This window comes from Ailuropoda melanoleuca, chromosome 7 (assembly GCF_002007445.2).
Source record: "Ailuropoda melanoleuca isolate Jingjing chromosome 7, ASM200744v2, whole genome shotgun sequence".
Taxonomy (NCBI): Eukaryota; Metazoa; Chordata; class Mammalia; order Carnivora; family Ursidae; genus Ailuropoda; species Ailuropoda melanoleuca.
In genome coordinates this window covers 108,601,748-108,617,188 of record NC_048224.1, presented here as the reverse complement: position 1 = coordinate 108,617,188, position 15,441 = coordinate 108,601,748, and the positions used below count along the sequence as shown (strand labels likewise).

Below are 15,441 nucleotides of genomic sequence, written 5' to 3'. Positions count from 1 at the left end.
TGGGTATATGCAATCTGTCCCAAAAAGATGATTTCACCTCTTAAAGGTGCCCATGGTGATTTTTTTTTTTTTAACAACTTCAGTAGAGCAAATGAAACAACCACTACTATCACTGCCATTATCCAATTTACTTTTTAGCAGGCATTTAACTCAGGCTGGTAGCGGTAGGTTATGGAGCACTATTTTGTAGTCAGTGAAGGATCTAATGGAACTTTTCAAGTACAGCAGCAACATGGTGAAAACAATAATGCAAAAAGCTTAATCTGAACAGCATGCAGATTGGATTTAATGGGGGGAGAAACTAGAGTCAAGGAGACCAAGTAGAAAGTAGAAATTGTGGTCTACCCTAAAATAAAGATGTTTTGGAATGCAAGCAGTAGGTAGAATTAAGAGCATTTCCCTAAGAGTATTTTGATGCCAGAGATTTACAAATGTAGAGAAAGAGGGAGAGAGAGGGTGCTGAAGTTTCAGGGCTGGGTGATTTGGAGAATGATGATGCCATTCCCACAGGGTCATTGTGGGAAAGGTGATTTGGGGTTATATTCTGGGTTCAGTATTGCTTATATTCTGTATAAGTTGATAGTAGGGCATCTGGGTGCATGTATGGTCACATCGTTAGAATTAGGGAACTGGAGCTCAGGCAAGATCTTTGAGCTGGATAAAGATTTGAGCACAGAGTTCTGGATGAAGCTTTGAGACGTGATTCAGTACTTGAGGGAGGAAGGTAGTTTGTGTTTCTTCAGAAATAGCTATTTCAACACTTGCCTCCAAGATAATATTTCTGTTCCACTTATTCACTAGCATTTCCTAGCAGTGCGATTCAGTCAATTAAGATATGTTTGATTACGTAAAGAAAATGAACTTACACTGACTTTAATAATAAAAGGGACTTTGGTTGCCTGATAATAGAAAATCCAGAGGTAGGTAGGTCTTCAAAATTAGTTTGGCTTAACATCTCAACAGTATTATCAAGGATGGATCCAGTTTTTTCTATCTGTGTCAGCGTTAACTTTAGGCTGAGTCCTCCTGGAGTGTACAGGAATGAGAAGGAGGGTATCTGTTTTTTTACTTGTAGAGTGAGAAGAAGTTGGCTTCTGGCAGCTCTCTTAGAAGATTAGGAAGCTTCTTTCTCAGATGCCACTTGTGACAAAGATGCCACATGATCATGGGATATTTTTCCATTCATACAGATCTTTAATTTCTTTCAACAATGTTTTGTAGTTTTTGGAGTATAGGTTTTGTAATTCTTTTGTTAAATTTATTCTTAAGCATTTTATTCTTTTTGATGGCTATTGTAAATAGAATTCTTCCTTTAGTTGAGGTGCAGTTGTCCTATAGCACTGTATTAGTTTCAGATGTACAAGGTAATGATTTAATGTTTGTGTATGTTCCAAAATGATCACCACAATGTCTAGTTAACGTTCCTCATCATACATAGTTACAGAATTTTGTTTTCTTTTGAAGCTGACTGCTTAGATTTACTTTGTTTAGCAGCGTTAAGTATGCAACATGGTATTATTACCTGTAGGTAGAATTATTTTCTTAATTTCATTTTTTGATTGTTTGAGCAAGTGTGTAGAAATAAAATTGGGTTGTATATTTATCTTGTATCCTGCAACCTTGCTGAACTATTTACTCTAAGTTTTAAAATGAGTTCTGTAGGAATTTCTAATATACAGGCATGTCATCTGTGAATAGAGTTAGTTTTACTAATTCCTTTCCAATCTGAATGGCTTTTATTTCTTTTTTCTTGCTTAATTGCCCTGGCTAGAACTTTTAGTACAATGTTGAAGAAAAGTGAGATCAGACGTTCTTGTCTCTTTTTGGATCTCAGGGGGAAAGCTTCTAGTCTTTCACCATTAAGTATGATATAATCTGTGGTTTTTTGGTAAATGGCCTTTATCTTTTTGAGCACATTCTCTTCTATTCCTAGTTTTTTGAGTGTTTTTATCATGAAAGGGGGTTGGATTTTTTCAGATGCTTTTACTGCATTTATTGATATGATCATGTGGTTTTTGTTTTTTAGTCTGTTGATATGGTGTGTTACATTAATTGATTTTCAGATATTAAACCAGCTTTGTTTTGTATGGGATACATATCATGACCAAGTGGGATTTATCATCACTTGGTCATGATATGTAATCCCACTTGATTATGATATGTAATTCTTTTTATATGTTGCTGGGTGTGGCCTCAATGGTATTTTGTTGAGGATTTTAAAAAATTTGTATTCATAAGCGAGAACACTGTAGTTTTCTTTGTTGCAAATGATTAATTTTTAAATGCCTGGATGTTTGGGTTAACTGTGGAATTTTCAACATGTAATTGATTACTATTTCTTTATAGGCTTATTCAAGTACACACTTACTAAATAAAATGGCATGTGAATTAGTAGTCTCTACTATTAGTGTATTTTGAAGATACATGTATGTTTTTAAGGACTGGGAAGAGAATACAGTAAACTCTATTTTTACAGTGGAATGAAAGAATCTATTGTATTTATGAGCCTGGTGTGTTTTCTGTTTTCCACTTTTTTTTTTTTTAATATGGTTGGAAGTATTTATTGACTCTGTGTGTGTGTGTGTGTGTTTATAGGACTAATTTACCCTGTCATATACCTGAAAAGCAATGAATATATTACAATATGAATAAAGTAAAATGAATGTTATGGAGATTATGCATGGATTTGTATTTAGAATTTTATTAACTTTTTCAATCATTAAAACATGAGAATTTTATAAATGATAATTGCACAATTCTAGCTATAGTAGAATAATTTATTGCACAGATCTCTTATTTTTTAAGAGCTTGGGACACAATATAGTAGTTTATGTAGTGGATTAAATTTCTCTGAAGGATGGTATTAGTGGAATTTCTGAACAGATTTACCAAATAGTAAAAGTTGTTTGTTCACCGTCTTTCATGGAGTTTTTAGCAGAATCTTTCCTCGTCAGTCCCCATGATGTTGAGGGAGAACAGGACCATGCTTTTGTCTCCAGTCTGTAGGATACCACTCCGTCTTCTAGTCACTCATCCCTGTGAAGTTTCCTGGTAAAACTCCACTGGGTCCTGCCCTTCTTAGTGTTCTCCTTGTTAAGAATGCACCTGGCTGTAGGAACAGGCAGTTCTTTCTTTTCTGCTCCTTTGAGGTTTGTGTAGTCAGTGCGGGCTTTCTGTGTAGCCTGCTTTTGGCATCCTCTTCACAATGCACCGAGAACCACCAGTCAATTATATAGTAGTACCTTACACATTACAGAGATTCTCATTGGACACTAATAACTGAAGAATTATTACCTCTAATTTACAAATAACCCCCTCCCCCCCAGCTCAGGAACTCTAACGACATGACTAGACGCTTAGAAGGACATGATCAGAGGCTGACATAAGCTGGGGCTGGAAGTCTCACTTCTTGAGATTATAAGCTCCTTGAGAACAGGGAGTATATTTTAATCAGTGATTTAGCTGCAGCACTTAGCCTGTATCGTGGCCTAGACATGCCTTAAATAAATGTGGAGTCCCTGCTCCATACCGAGTGGCTCACTACAACTCTGCTGTCGTGAGATTGCTTATATGCAGATGATTCTGGACCCCTGCAGAAAAGCCAGGGCTCTCTTCTTAGGGCCCAAAGGGCATCAACTGCTTTCAGAAGTGAGAAAATCCTCCCAGGATTTTTTTTTTTTTTAAACCACTTTGCTGTTCTGTCTCTGACCTGCATTAACTTCCGACAGAGGACCTTTGTCAACATTCACATCGTGTGTGCTTGCTGGTGGCTGAGCTCCTGGTCCCATGTGCTTCTGATGGCAGAATTCATGTGGCCGCTGCTTCATATCTGAACTCACATCTTGGGCTATGATCTGCTCCTTATTCAACAAGTTGTCTTGTCAGAATTAACTCCAAATGAAAGTATTGCCAACAGTGTCACAGTTCTTCTCCAGCATCCTTGGGGGCACATAAGTAAAATGTTCTAGACAGTTAACACTGGGAAGATACAAGGAGAGATTTACATCTCTATATTTACATCTTTAAAACAAAAATGCTACCAGGTGATCATCAATCTCTCCTTATGCTTAAAATATCAGTGATTTATGTAGCTGATAATTTTAACAAAAATTGGCTTCTAAAATTTAAATCTCTTATTTTACATTGACATCAAGTATTAAAAACTCAGTGTAACTTTCATAATTTTTAATGCATGAAAACATAAAGCAGGCAGAAAGTAAAATTTATCTTAAAATCGATTGCAGCTTTTCCTCACTGAGGATAATCATTTGCTCAGATTGTGGTCTCAGCAGGCACCTGCAATCCCTGTTTCAACACGGATACTTGGCTTTTGGCTTGGATGCTGTGTGGTATTGTAGTATCGTTCAGTGTTTGTTCCACTGACAGTTTGCACCAGATTTACCAGAAGTATGTGTTAAAATGCAGACTCCTGGGCCTGCCTACCCCCAGATGATTCAATCAGAACCTTTGAAAGTGAAACCCAGGAATTGGCCTTTAAACAAGCTCCCCGTTATCTGTGGCGAATTCCAAAGTTAGATGCCTGTGGGCTAGCTAAGGATCAGAGTCACAAAGATCTTGGATTTAGTCCCTCCACCAGTGAAGGCTTTTTGATGTTTATACTGTGACATTTGTATCTGAAAACAGGAATGATGGTAACCGTAGTTACCTCAAGGAGGTGCGAGTTTTCAAGGAATTATATGTAAACTAATTAGTGCAGTGTCTGGTATATAGCAAGTGCTCAAGAAATGCTAGTAGTAGCAGTAGTCAGTGTGGTGCTTGTTGTTACTATTAGCATTGCCCCCAAATGATGGAATAGCGCTAGGACTCCTATTCCCATCAAAGTGAAGATATGAGTGCTACCAGAAAAATGACTTTTGAGAGTTGAGAAGTCAGTGCCAGATATTGGCAAACTATGGCCCACAGCCTTTTATAAATAAAGTTTTATGGGTGCACAGCTATCCCATTTGTTTAAGTATTGTCTGTGGCTGCTTTGGACTCCGGCCTACAAAGCGGAAAATACTTTCTGGCTCTCAACAGAAAAGGTTTGCTGAGTCCTGCTCTTTACCAATGTGGATTTTGGCCAGAGCTTCATCCGTGTGGGTCTGTGGTGCAGAGGCAGGCAGGTGTTGGTAATAAAAGAGAGTGCTGGTAACAGTGGCCAGTTTTCCTGCTCCTGGCTTCTGCTCCTACCACACCTGCTGCCTCAGGTCCTTAAGAAGAGCCAGCCCTTCACTGTGCCTTTCTGCAACCGCTTCCTCACTGCACCTAAAAATCAGTGACAGGGTCCTGTGTACCATTTTTGTGTCTGGGAAACCATCTGGGTGAGTACTTTGAAGGCTCTTTGGACTTAAGTGTTATAGTCCCTACAAATAATAACATGTAAAGTAAAATGGTATATAGAGAACATGTAGACAAAACAGTCCCATGCCCTGGTGGGCTTTCTAATGATCAAGTTTGTATTCACATTAAATTCTAGAAACATTGTTCATCTCCCGCCACCTCTAAATTAAAAGCCAAAACCACAGGCGCTGAGGTGGCTCAGTCAGTTAAGCATCTGACTCTTTATTTTGGCTCAGGTAATGATCTCAGGGTCTGGGATCGAGCTCCGTGTTGGCCCCTCACTCAGCCGGGAGTCTGCTGGAAATTCTCTCTGTCCTTCTCCCCTTCCCCACCGTGCTCACGCATGCTTGTGCTCTCTGGATAGATAAATCTTTAAAAACCAAAACCAAACCCAACTATCAGACCAGAAAAAAAAATTGACATAAAATTGTAGAAGTATCTTATAAGCAATCACAATCACATTCTCTAAACGTAAAACTCTAAATGGAGATAAGATTGTTGAAATTTATAGTTATATTTCACAAATTAAGCCTACCTCCTAGAACTTCTATGATCAAACTTTGTATCATGCTCAGGCATACAAGCAATGATTAACTTATGACATTTTGATATTTTCCAACACTTTTAATAGGAATATCCTACTTTCCCAGAGTACTGGTTATATTCTTCTTGCATTACGATTTAATGTTGTCATGAGCTCTAGTTGAGAAAGAACCTTTATAGTCAATCCTTAATATAATTTTACATGGTCTTTGAAGTAATATATATATATATATAGTATCTCCATTTTTGCATGTATTCATGAAACTATAATAGACATCTAATAGTCTTCAGCAAAACTGTTTTGAGAGATCAAACAGTACTATTCTGTGTTCTTGTGGGTTTGATTATAGGTACTTTTTTTAAAAAAGATTTTATTTATTTATTCGACAGAGATAGAGACAGCCAGCGAGAGAGGGAACACAAGCAGGGGGAGTGGGAGAGGAAGAAGCAGGCTCATAGCAGAGGAGCCTGATGTGGGGCTCGATCCCATAACGCCGGGATCACGCCCTGAGCCGAAGGCAGACGCTTAACCGCTGTGCCACCCAGGCGCCCCTGATTATAGGTACTTTTCTCTCTATTTCTTTCTTCAGTGTTATCTGTCTTTCACTGTATGTGTGTCTCATTCCTCCTTCACTTTGTCCCTTAAGTCTGTTCTTCCCCTTGTCCTACTCCTTTAACTGGTTGTGATATTTAGTGTATCTCTTGGATCGAATGTTTATGCAGTATAACTAGCACTGCATCTAACATTTCTCTTTAAAAAAAATTCCTGCCAAACAATAATTGTTTTATGTGCTCTTTGATTAATATTTTTATTAGCTTGCTGACTCTCCAATAAGAAAAAAGTTCCCATTCCCTGTTTTCTTGGCCTCTTTGTGTTTCTGGCTCAGAGTGTTTTATTGTTTGATGGAGTAGATAAAATTCCCCTGATGTTTCCTACTCACTCTAAATTTGGAATACACCTACAGTATTCTTTTAGGCTTTATTGTTTCCTAAACCATCTATTTAAATACAGTCCTAAAGCTTAAACGGAACACTGTTATTGTGGCTAAAAATAATATGTGTAATGGAGCAGTAGATTTGACATCATTTACATCTTCATAACCATGCAAAAGCCAGCGTTCCCACAAAGCACTCAGTAAGGTCTAGTGGTCATTAAATTTTGCCAGTTCCATGATAAATGTATAATGGTTGCTTGTAGTGATTTGTAAAATGGAATGGTGGGAAGAACTTGACCTTTAAATCCAGTGGGCCTTTCTCAAAACCCTGATGTTTAGAGCAAAGGCAGAGGCATCCGTAAGGACACTAGTCAAGAGGAAAGCTCTTGCCCGTTACTGAACAGAGTAGTATCCAGTGCACCCTTGTGATGCATCTGTAACAGAAGAGGAGCTTTCCGTCTATTACTTTATATTGAGAACTTCTATGATCTGGAGACTGTTTATAGCTCCTTTATAGGGCATGGCTGATTGGACGTTCTTATTTAATTTTCCTTTTATCATTTATCAGAAGACCTTTCTATTATCCTAGGTAGGTTTTTTCGTTTGTTTGTTTGTTTTGATTATAAGACAGATCTGTTTGCCCAGGTGAATTAAATTTAAATTCTGCTTTAATGAAGAACCTCACGTCCTTGTTCTATGACATTAAAATAGATGATTTTGCCATTTGAATTATTCTGTTACACTTTATGATGCTGTACTTATGTTCTTGTTTTTCCCCAGTCTAAAATTCCCATCTGCCACTTCCTTCTCACTAAATTCCCTCTTCTAACTCTTCCAACTCTCAAAACCTGATTCCTAGTTCGGATGCCATCTGCTCCAAGAAGTTGCCCTGCTTTGCAGAGTCAAGTGAATGAATTTGGTTTTTTGTGGTTTTTTTTTTTATCTTAATTTCTGTACTTTTAGAGACATTTTGCCTAGACTTCTTTTTCATAGTTATTTTGTTAGCTTTCAGTGATAGGTGTTATGTATCAAGTATATGAAATTACCATTATTCAACTGTTTTTGAGCTATAAACATGTCAAGTTCATATATCAGAACCTGATACTTATTTCAACATTAACCGCACAGACCTTAGAAAATAAACTAGGGTCTGAGTTCGTTAAAACACATTTTGGACTTGGATTTATGTCTCTATCCTAGAATACTTACAGAGTTTTATACATAACAAATGTATTCAAGAAAGTTTTGTTGAAATGAAATAAATCAGTTGGATTGTCCACGTTAGTATTACTCTTTATGAGATAACTAATAATTGATCTAGAAATGATGCCTTTTCTGTGGGTCACACCGTTTGAAAACCGAGATATTCGAGTCCACTGTGCAAATCTTTCTATTGCCCACTCATTTCAGTATTGTCAGATACCTAACGTTAAACTTCTTGTCTGAAAGTCCCAGTTCCTTATGTTTTAGTTGTATACTATATTGTCTTTCTTCAAACATTTTCTCTTTACTTTGTCTATATTTGCCGTATTTTGCTTTACTAATTGCAAAAGTAATTCTTTTATTTCTAATTATCCTCTCTCCAGCTTTTTACCAACTTAATTCTTGGTTGAAGGACTGTCAGTACCCCCCTACCCCCCTGGAAAATGTTCCCTGGCTTGCTTTGTTTTATCATGGAAGAAAAAAAAAAACCTTTCTTTTGAAGTTATATTCTGTGCTTGCTAAAGGTCCAGTTAAATCACAGGAGATAAAAGTTGTACTGACAACCTTGGACATTCCCTGTCCTTTGCCAGAAATAGCAAACTAGATACTCATCTTGTACAAAAATATGTGCATATTCATCCTCACTTCAAAACATCTTGTCTTTGGTCGTTCTTACAGTAAGCAGTAGAAGGCTCATTCAGCTCACAGTGTGGAATCTGGGGGTTACTGGGAAGGAGGTAGGTTTGGAGGGGAACAACGTGTGGTGCGGAACAAACAGAGAAAATTGTGCTTTTTCTTTACCGACAGGCTTTTGAGTTTAATACCGTACAATTTCTTTCTTAGCTACTTACAATACAATAATTTCCTCAAGACTGGTTTTTTACCTCACTTAGGCCTTTTTTTCTAACTGGAAGAAATTTTACATGAGAAAATGAGATTTTGGAATTACAGGCAAAGCCCAATCTGTGAATACGTTGAAATATTTTATAGCATCATATAGAAATACATTTTTGTTTTAGTGAATTTCTTTTGTCCTTGGATCAACAATTTTGCAGTATAATACTTTTAATTAGGTAAAATTTGTGATGGGCTCTTTTACAAGTTATGGAGCATGTATAGACATTTTTCATATTTAGACCCCATTAGTTGAGGGTGCTGGAAATTGGGACTCTGATCTATGTACTTGAAATTGGTAGTTTTAATAATTAATTAAGGTGACTTATTTTCTTATATTTTCTGGTCGGAGTGGAGTAGAGGAACAGGTTATTGTAAATCTATGGAAGGAGAACTTCTCTGCCTGTATGTAGTGATTTATATGTGTGTGTTTCTGCTGTTCCAATGAATAATTCAATAAAATAGACTAGATCTTACTGAGCATGGTCTGTAAATGCAAGGGTAGCAATCAGTGTATTCCCCATGCCTAGGATGGTGTCTTGCATGTGAGAAATATGTAATTATCTGTTGAGTGAATGGTTGAGTTGATAAAATATCTACTAGTTGCCTAATACCATGCATTGAGCTCTGAGGAACAGAGAAAAACCATAACATTAAACATCGTCTTTAAGGTTATAAATTAAAAGTAGAGACAAAAATCAATGCATATTAATAGAGGGAGTGATTATTACTGAAATCTGTAGTACTTAAAGTAATTTTTGATAAAAACAGAGAGAGATGAAAGAGGCAACAATAGTGATAATGTCATTTTCTAATTACTGAACACCTACTTTGTACCATTTATTGCACAAGGTGTTTTTACATATGTTATTTCAGTGAATCTTCATGACAGATCTGATTATTATCCCTGTTATTCCTCCGTGAGATCATCGAGGTTCAGTATCATTCTCAAGATCACATAGCAATTAAGTGGCAGTGTTAGGCTGTAAGACCTGTTCTGTCTGCCTCTTTAACAGTACTGCTGCTTTATTACTTCATTTCTTCTGTGGTTTTCTAGAGCTGTCTGGACCAGGATTGGCCCAGGATGGTAGTTGGGTACCAGAGGCCCTCTGGACACTGTAGACCCAATGTAAGACTTGGAGCTCTTCCTAAACCAGAAATGTGACACCAATTCTGCTGTCACTGGAGCTGGGCTCCACCAATTGGACTGGTTGGGTGATGGGAAGAGAGAATCCTATATAGAGATTTTAAGAGACTTCTTTTGTCTCTGCCCTCATCAATATCAGTGTTAAAATCCACACATTTTTTTAGTGATATTTTCAGGCTTGTCAGTTTCCATTATAGGCAATATTTTATGTAGCCCTATAAACAGTTGTTAAAAACAAAGAGCAGTATCCGTCATGGCGGCCATTGTGTTTGAGTTGCTTATAATTAGAAAACTGGTATAATTGATAGGTCTCTGTCTGCCAGTTCTAGGTCCCTCGCCTAGGGAGCTTGTTACAAATGACAGTCAATATTTGAACAGAACTGCACAGATCCACTTCTATGTGGACTTTTTTTTGGTAAATACAGTACAGTTCTGTACATGATTTAACATTTTCTTTTCTCTAGGTTACTTTGTTGTAAGAATAAAGTATATAATATGCATAACATACAAAATATATGTTCATTGACTGGTTATTGGTAAGGCTTCCAGTCAGTAGTAGGCCATTCATTAGTAGGCAAGTTTTTTGGGTAGTCGGAAGTTATACTTGGATTTTCAATTGCACGGGGAGTTGGTACGCCCAAACCCTGGTGGTTCAAGGGTCAACTGTACTAGTATCTTAGCCCAATCTCCAGAATACCTAAATCAGTAGTTTTGTATTGGGGCTCAGGAAATCAGTCAGCCTATCTATCCATCTGTCTAGTCATATGATTCTTTTTTCTTTTTCCCTTTCTTTCTTTCTTTTTTTTTTTTTTTACCATCTGATGATTTTTAAGAATATAGGTCACATTCTCTCCTGTTTCCTCCTCACACTTTAACATCTCTGAGGACAACTTAGTGTTGTAGAATAGTTTAATTGACAGAGTTTTTGTTCTTGCACATAAAATAATGTACATTTTACAACTGATGGGAACTTACTTACAGTGAAGGCAGGGTAGGTGATTTCTAGAAGGGTAAATGATTACCTAGAAAACATCCATTTAAGGATGCCCTTATGATTTCCAGAGTGTAAATGTTTTAATTTAACTAAAGAACAGAGAAGCTATTTGGTTTCATTAATCAGTACATTCGAATCATTACTCTGAATGATTATGCTTCATTTATTTTGTGTCAGAATGTTTTCCACACAATAATAGAGAATAAAAGTGCATCATTAATTATAGTTGAGCAGCTCACACATGTGTGGGTCTATATATTTCCATTTCGTCACACAATGAAGGAAATCTAATATAAGAAATAATTAATCCTTACAAAGGAATTGAAGACTCAATTAAATAATAGTATTAAATTCACGATCATTTATAATCCTGCCTTACAACCATTTTAAGTAATGCTTGAAAAAGTTTGCGGAAACATTTCCGTTTGCCTGTGTCTTCCCTTTCTAAACGAAAAGCTTTTTTTATAATAATATGGTTGTTATCCTTGGGGGCTAATGATTACTTGCTTTGGAGAAGAGTGTAACTTTTTTTGAAATGGAATTGACTCATTTGCCCAGCTTCACTGTGATGGGATTTCTGAAAGAGAAGACTAATTACTGGAAAAAAGTTGCAGTTCTGTGCACGGAAATTTGGATTTGCTCCTTTACTGTAAATAGGGACCCTTCCTGATAAGAACTTCTGTGTCAGTCTGCTCTTCTGGTTATCAGAATTTTCATGCTCCTTCATAACATTTCTTCCAGCTCTTTTCCTTTCCCCTGGCTGGCTGGGATTCTTGTTAAAACAAAACAAAACAAAACAAAACAAAACAAAACAAAACCTCATGAAACCAACTAACATACAAAACCCGCTTGCAGTATATAACTGCAATATCATGAAAACCCACTGTATCTTCCTAGTCCAAAAGGGATGAAGGAAGCCAGGTACTAGTTTGGTTCATTGACTGAATAAAGTAGAGGACTTAATTTATAGTTCAGTAACTTCTTAAATATGTTTCTCCTTTATAGATGAGAAAATATGGAGACAAGAAAAATTTAAGCGGTTTAAGAGATGCTACAACGAAAAGTGGGTGGAGAACAAAATTGTAGAGATTCTTGGAACACATCATAGTCTCTCTGAACTCAGTGATCTCTCTTTTTGCAACAAAGCCAAAATAATTTCAACGCTATTTTTTTTCAAGCACCAGTTTTCAAATGGTTTCTTAAACATTGCTTTAGCTTACTCTTATAATGAATTTCTGACTTACAGTTTTTATAGCAATTTTGGGTAGTTTGTCTAAGAATTCTCCACAAATGATGGGGTCAGATCTAGAATTTGGGACTTAGGACACTAGGCCCATTTCATTTCCATCACATCACACTTAGTGATTCACTAATAACTTAATCACATTTTATCCCCCCACTCCCTGATTATGATATCATTAATGTCAGTATTTTAATATTAACTTTTTTGTAATTTCACTTTGCTTCGGGCTGTGATTTTTAAAAGCTGTTGAAGCCAAAATTCTTTCAGTATGGATTGCACCCTTGATTTTAGGAGAATATGAAAAAGAAAATTTAACATTAAAAATTGATTTATACTAATACTTTGTGGGATAGCCACAGCCCTTGTACAATTATGAAAAAACTCAGTTTTAATATAATTGAGAAAAGTTTACTTAAAAAATTTCTTTTATGTGCTTAACAGCTTTATTGAGATATAATTCACATGCCAATTCAACCTGTCTATAAAGTACACAATTCAGTAGTTTTTGATATATTCACAGAGTTGTGCAGGGCACCACAGTCATTTTTAGAACATAAGGAAACCTTTTTGAAAAGATTTTATTTACTTATTTATTAGAGAGAGAAAGAAAACATGAGTGGGGGGAGGGGCAGGGAGAGAAGCAGACTCCCCACTGAGCAGGGAGTCCCGGTGCTGGGCTCCATCCCTGTACTCCAGATCATGACCTGAGTGGAAGGTGGATGCTTAACTGACTGAGCCACCCAGGAGCCCCAAGAAAACCTTTTTAAAAATGGAGGTGTTCAGGGCCATCCTGGTTCTTCTCAATTTTAGGCTGTCTCATGAATAGAGCTGCTTAAAAAAAGAAGTAGAGATAATTTTAACAAAATAAGTAATCTTCAAATTAGTGTCAGAATCATGTATTTGAAAATCTTTAATTACATTGTCAGTATTTCTCAGCTATTTAGAGACATTTTGTGCCAGTGTGCTGAGCTGAATATCTGAAGTGCTTGTTTGTCTATTTATTTATTTATTTATTTATTTAATTTTTGGTTTTATCAGTGTTCTAGTGTTTCTCCATTGCTGTTTTTGATCAAGAAGGTAAAGTAGATGATGTTTGCTTAAATAAATGAGTCTCATTTATTGATATAGAAGCTATAAATATACACATGGTTATTAAATATAGGTTAGATTTCTGTTGTAGTTTACCAAGTTCATAATAGATCCTGGGCAGAAAACTTTACCATTATTTACTGAACAGTGGTTCTCATAATGTGATGCAGGTTAGAATCACATGCGTATTTAAAAATAGTAGTACCTTTACCTGCCCCTTGGAGATTGTAATTTAATTGGTAATTTAATCCCACATGGGACCCAGGTGCCAATAGCTGGCAAATTTAAGTTTCCTACATGATTCTCATGTGTGACCAAGATTAAAAACTTGTTTTAGTTTCTTGTTTTCAAAATTTTAGCAGCAGAAGCCTGAAGCTTAATTTTTCTAAACTAGTTTAACTTTCATTTATCTGTCTGATGTCTCAAGAAAAAGAGCTGATTAAATCAAAGCTAGATTAGAAAATGGGTGGGGGGATCCTGATTAAATCTCCAGCCAGCACCTCTGAAGCTCATTTGCCATATTGTTCATCTTTGTATCCTCAGTACTAGCAAATGCCTACTCTGCATTTACTTGCCTGCCTGCCTTTTATTTCTTTCCTTTTCTTCCTTTCCTTCCTTTCTTCGATATTTATTAAGTGCCTACTGTCTGTTCCAACACTGTTTTATATCCTGAGGATATAAATACAATTTGGAGTCCTTCTTACATTTGAGTTGGCAAAAGATGCATAATAAATATTCGTGGAATTGAATAGAATCACACCTGAGCCCTCTTGGCATACTGCTGGGCTGTGCCTCAAATCCTGTGTAGAAATTATGCCTTTCTGATATCCAGGAACATTCCAAGCATTGTCTGTCGCTGCCTCATTTGTTTGCTTCCCTGTTACATTCAGGGACATCCCAAATCTAGCCAGGCTTAAGCCATCAGGATCAAGTTGGTTAGAGCTAGTACCTTAGGTCTCACTTCTCCATGTACCACAGACTCAGCTGGGTCCTACCAGCGCCTGAGTTTTGGCTAAGCTCAGAGTTCAGTTAGATCATAAAGACAAGGGACGCTCTGACTTGCGGGTTGTAAGTCAGGGGAGCCTGCCCTGGAGAACTCGTACAGCATGACTGCCAGGTCTTAGGACCCCACCTTCTCTTCAGCTCCATGGCACATTTTATTTTCTGGGAGCAGGGAAGAGGAGGGGACGTGGGGTGATCCTGTACCAGTTTGTAAATTGGTAAGAGTTGTAAAGAGTTGACTTAATCGGAAAAAAGAGTACTTAACAGGTAGCAGAATATCTATGTGTGAGCACCTGCGTGCATGGCACCTCCCTCCACACCCCGATATGTAAGAATGAGAAAACAGCGGAAGACACAGTATTTTGTTTCAGTTTTTAGTCAGTGATTTTGTTTTTACTTGTCATTTGTGCTTTTTGCAGCCTCCCAGCATGTAGAGAATTCCTTCTGAATGCCAGTAAACAGGTATGCGGAGCTGGGTGGTGAATCTTGCCGTGGTGCTTGTAATGGAGATCTAAAACGGGGGAGGAAAGACAGACTGCAAGGCTTCGCAGTACATTACTTCTCGTTGGAGCTTTGATGCTGCTCTTGGCATTATTGAATTATCCATGCAGTATTGAAATATTCTGCTTTTAAAGTGAAGTAATGAAAGTTCAGGCATTGAGGTGGTTCTCCCCTCACAATGCATTCCCTCCTGAATTCTTGTTATTTGGGCTCTTTGACTTGCTTATTTCATTTTGCAAATAATTTATTCTCTGGACACGTATGTATTGGTGTGTGCCTTTTAAAGGATTTGGTTTGTTTGGGAAATATCAGTATACCAAGGAGCCTCTGTGGCCACCATTAGAACAAAGCTTCCTAATTTCAGTGTCCTTAAGTTAGCAGCTGGTGCAGCTGAATTCAAAGGCACAAGCTTGGTTATTGACTGTTTTCTCTAAAAAATAGCCTGAACAAAGCATTTCCCTAAGCAATGTTGAGCAGGATTTGGAACTTCCTATGCCTCAGAAATGTCTTAGAAAGGTTTATGGAAATGCAAAGGTCAACATTACTGCAT

At 37.1% G+C, this 15,441-nt stretch overlaps 1 protein-coding gene across 4 annotated transcripts in view; it reads left to right on the top strand.

Moving 5' to 3' along the window:
• Positions 1-15,441, top strand: part of KLF12 (Kruppel like factor 12) — a 412,821-nt gene that overhangs the window by 42,490 nt on the left and 354,890 nt on the right. For 2 of the 4 annotated variants that reach the window (XM_019794254.2, XM_034665288.1), the window contains exon 2: positions 14,810-14,852. The exons of the other annotated variants lie outside the window; for them this stretch is intronic. The gene's annotated coding sequence lies outside the window, so the exon portion shown is untranslated. The remainder of the gene's footprint in view (positions 1-14,809; positions 14,853-15,441) is intronic. 4 annotated transcript variants of the gene reach the window in all.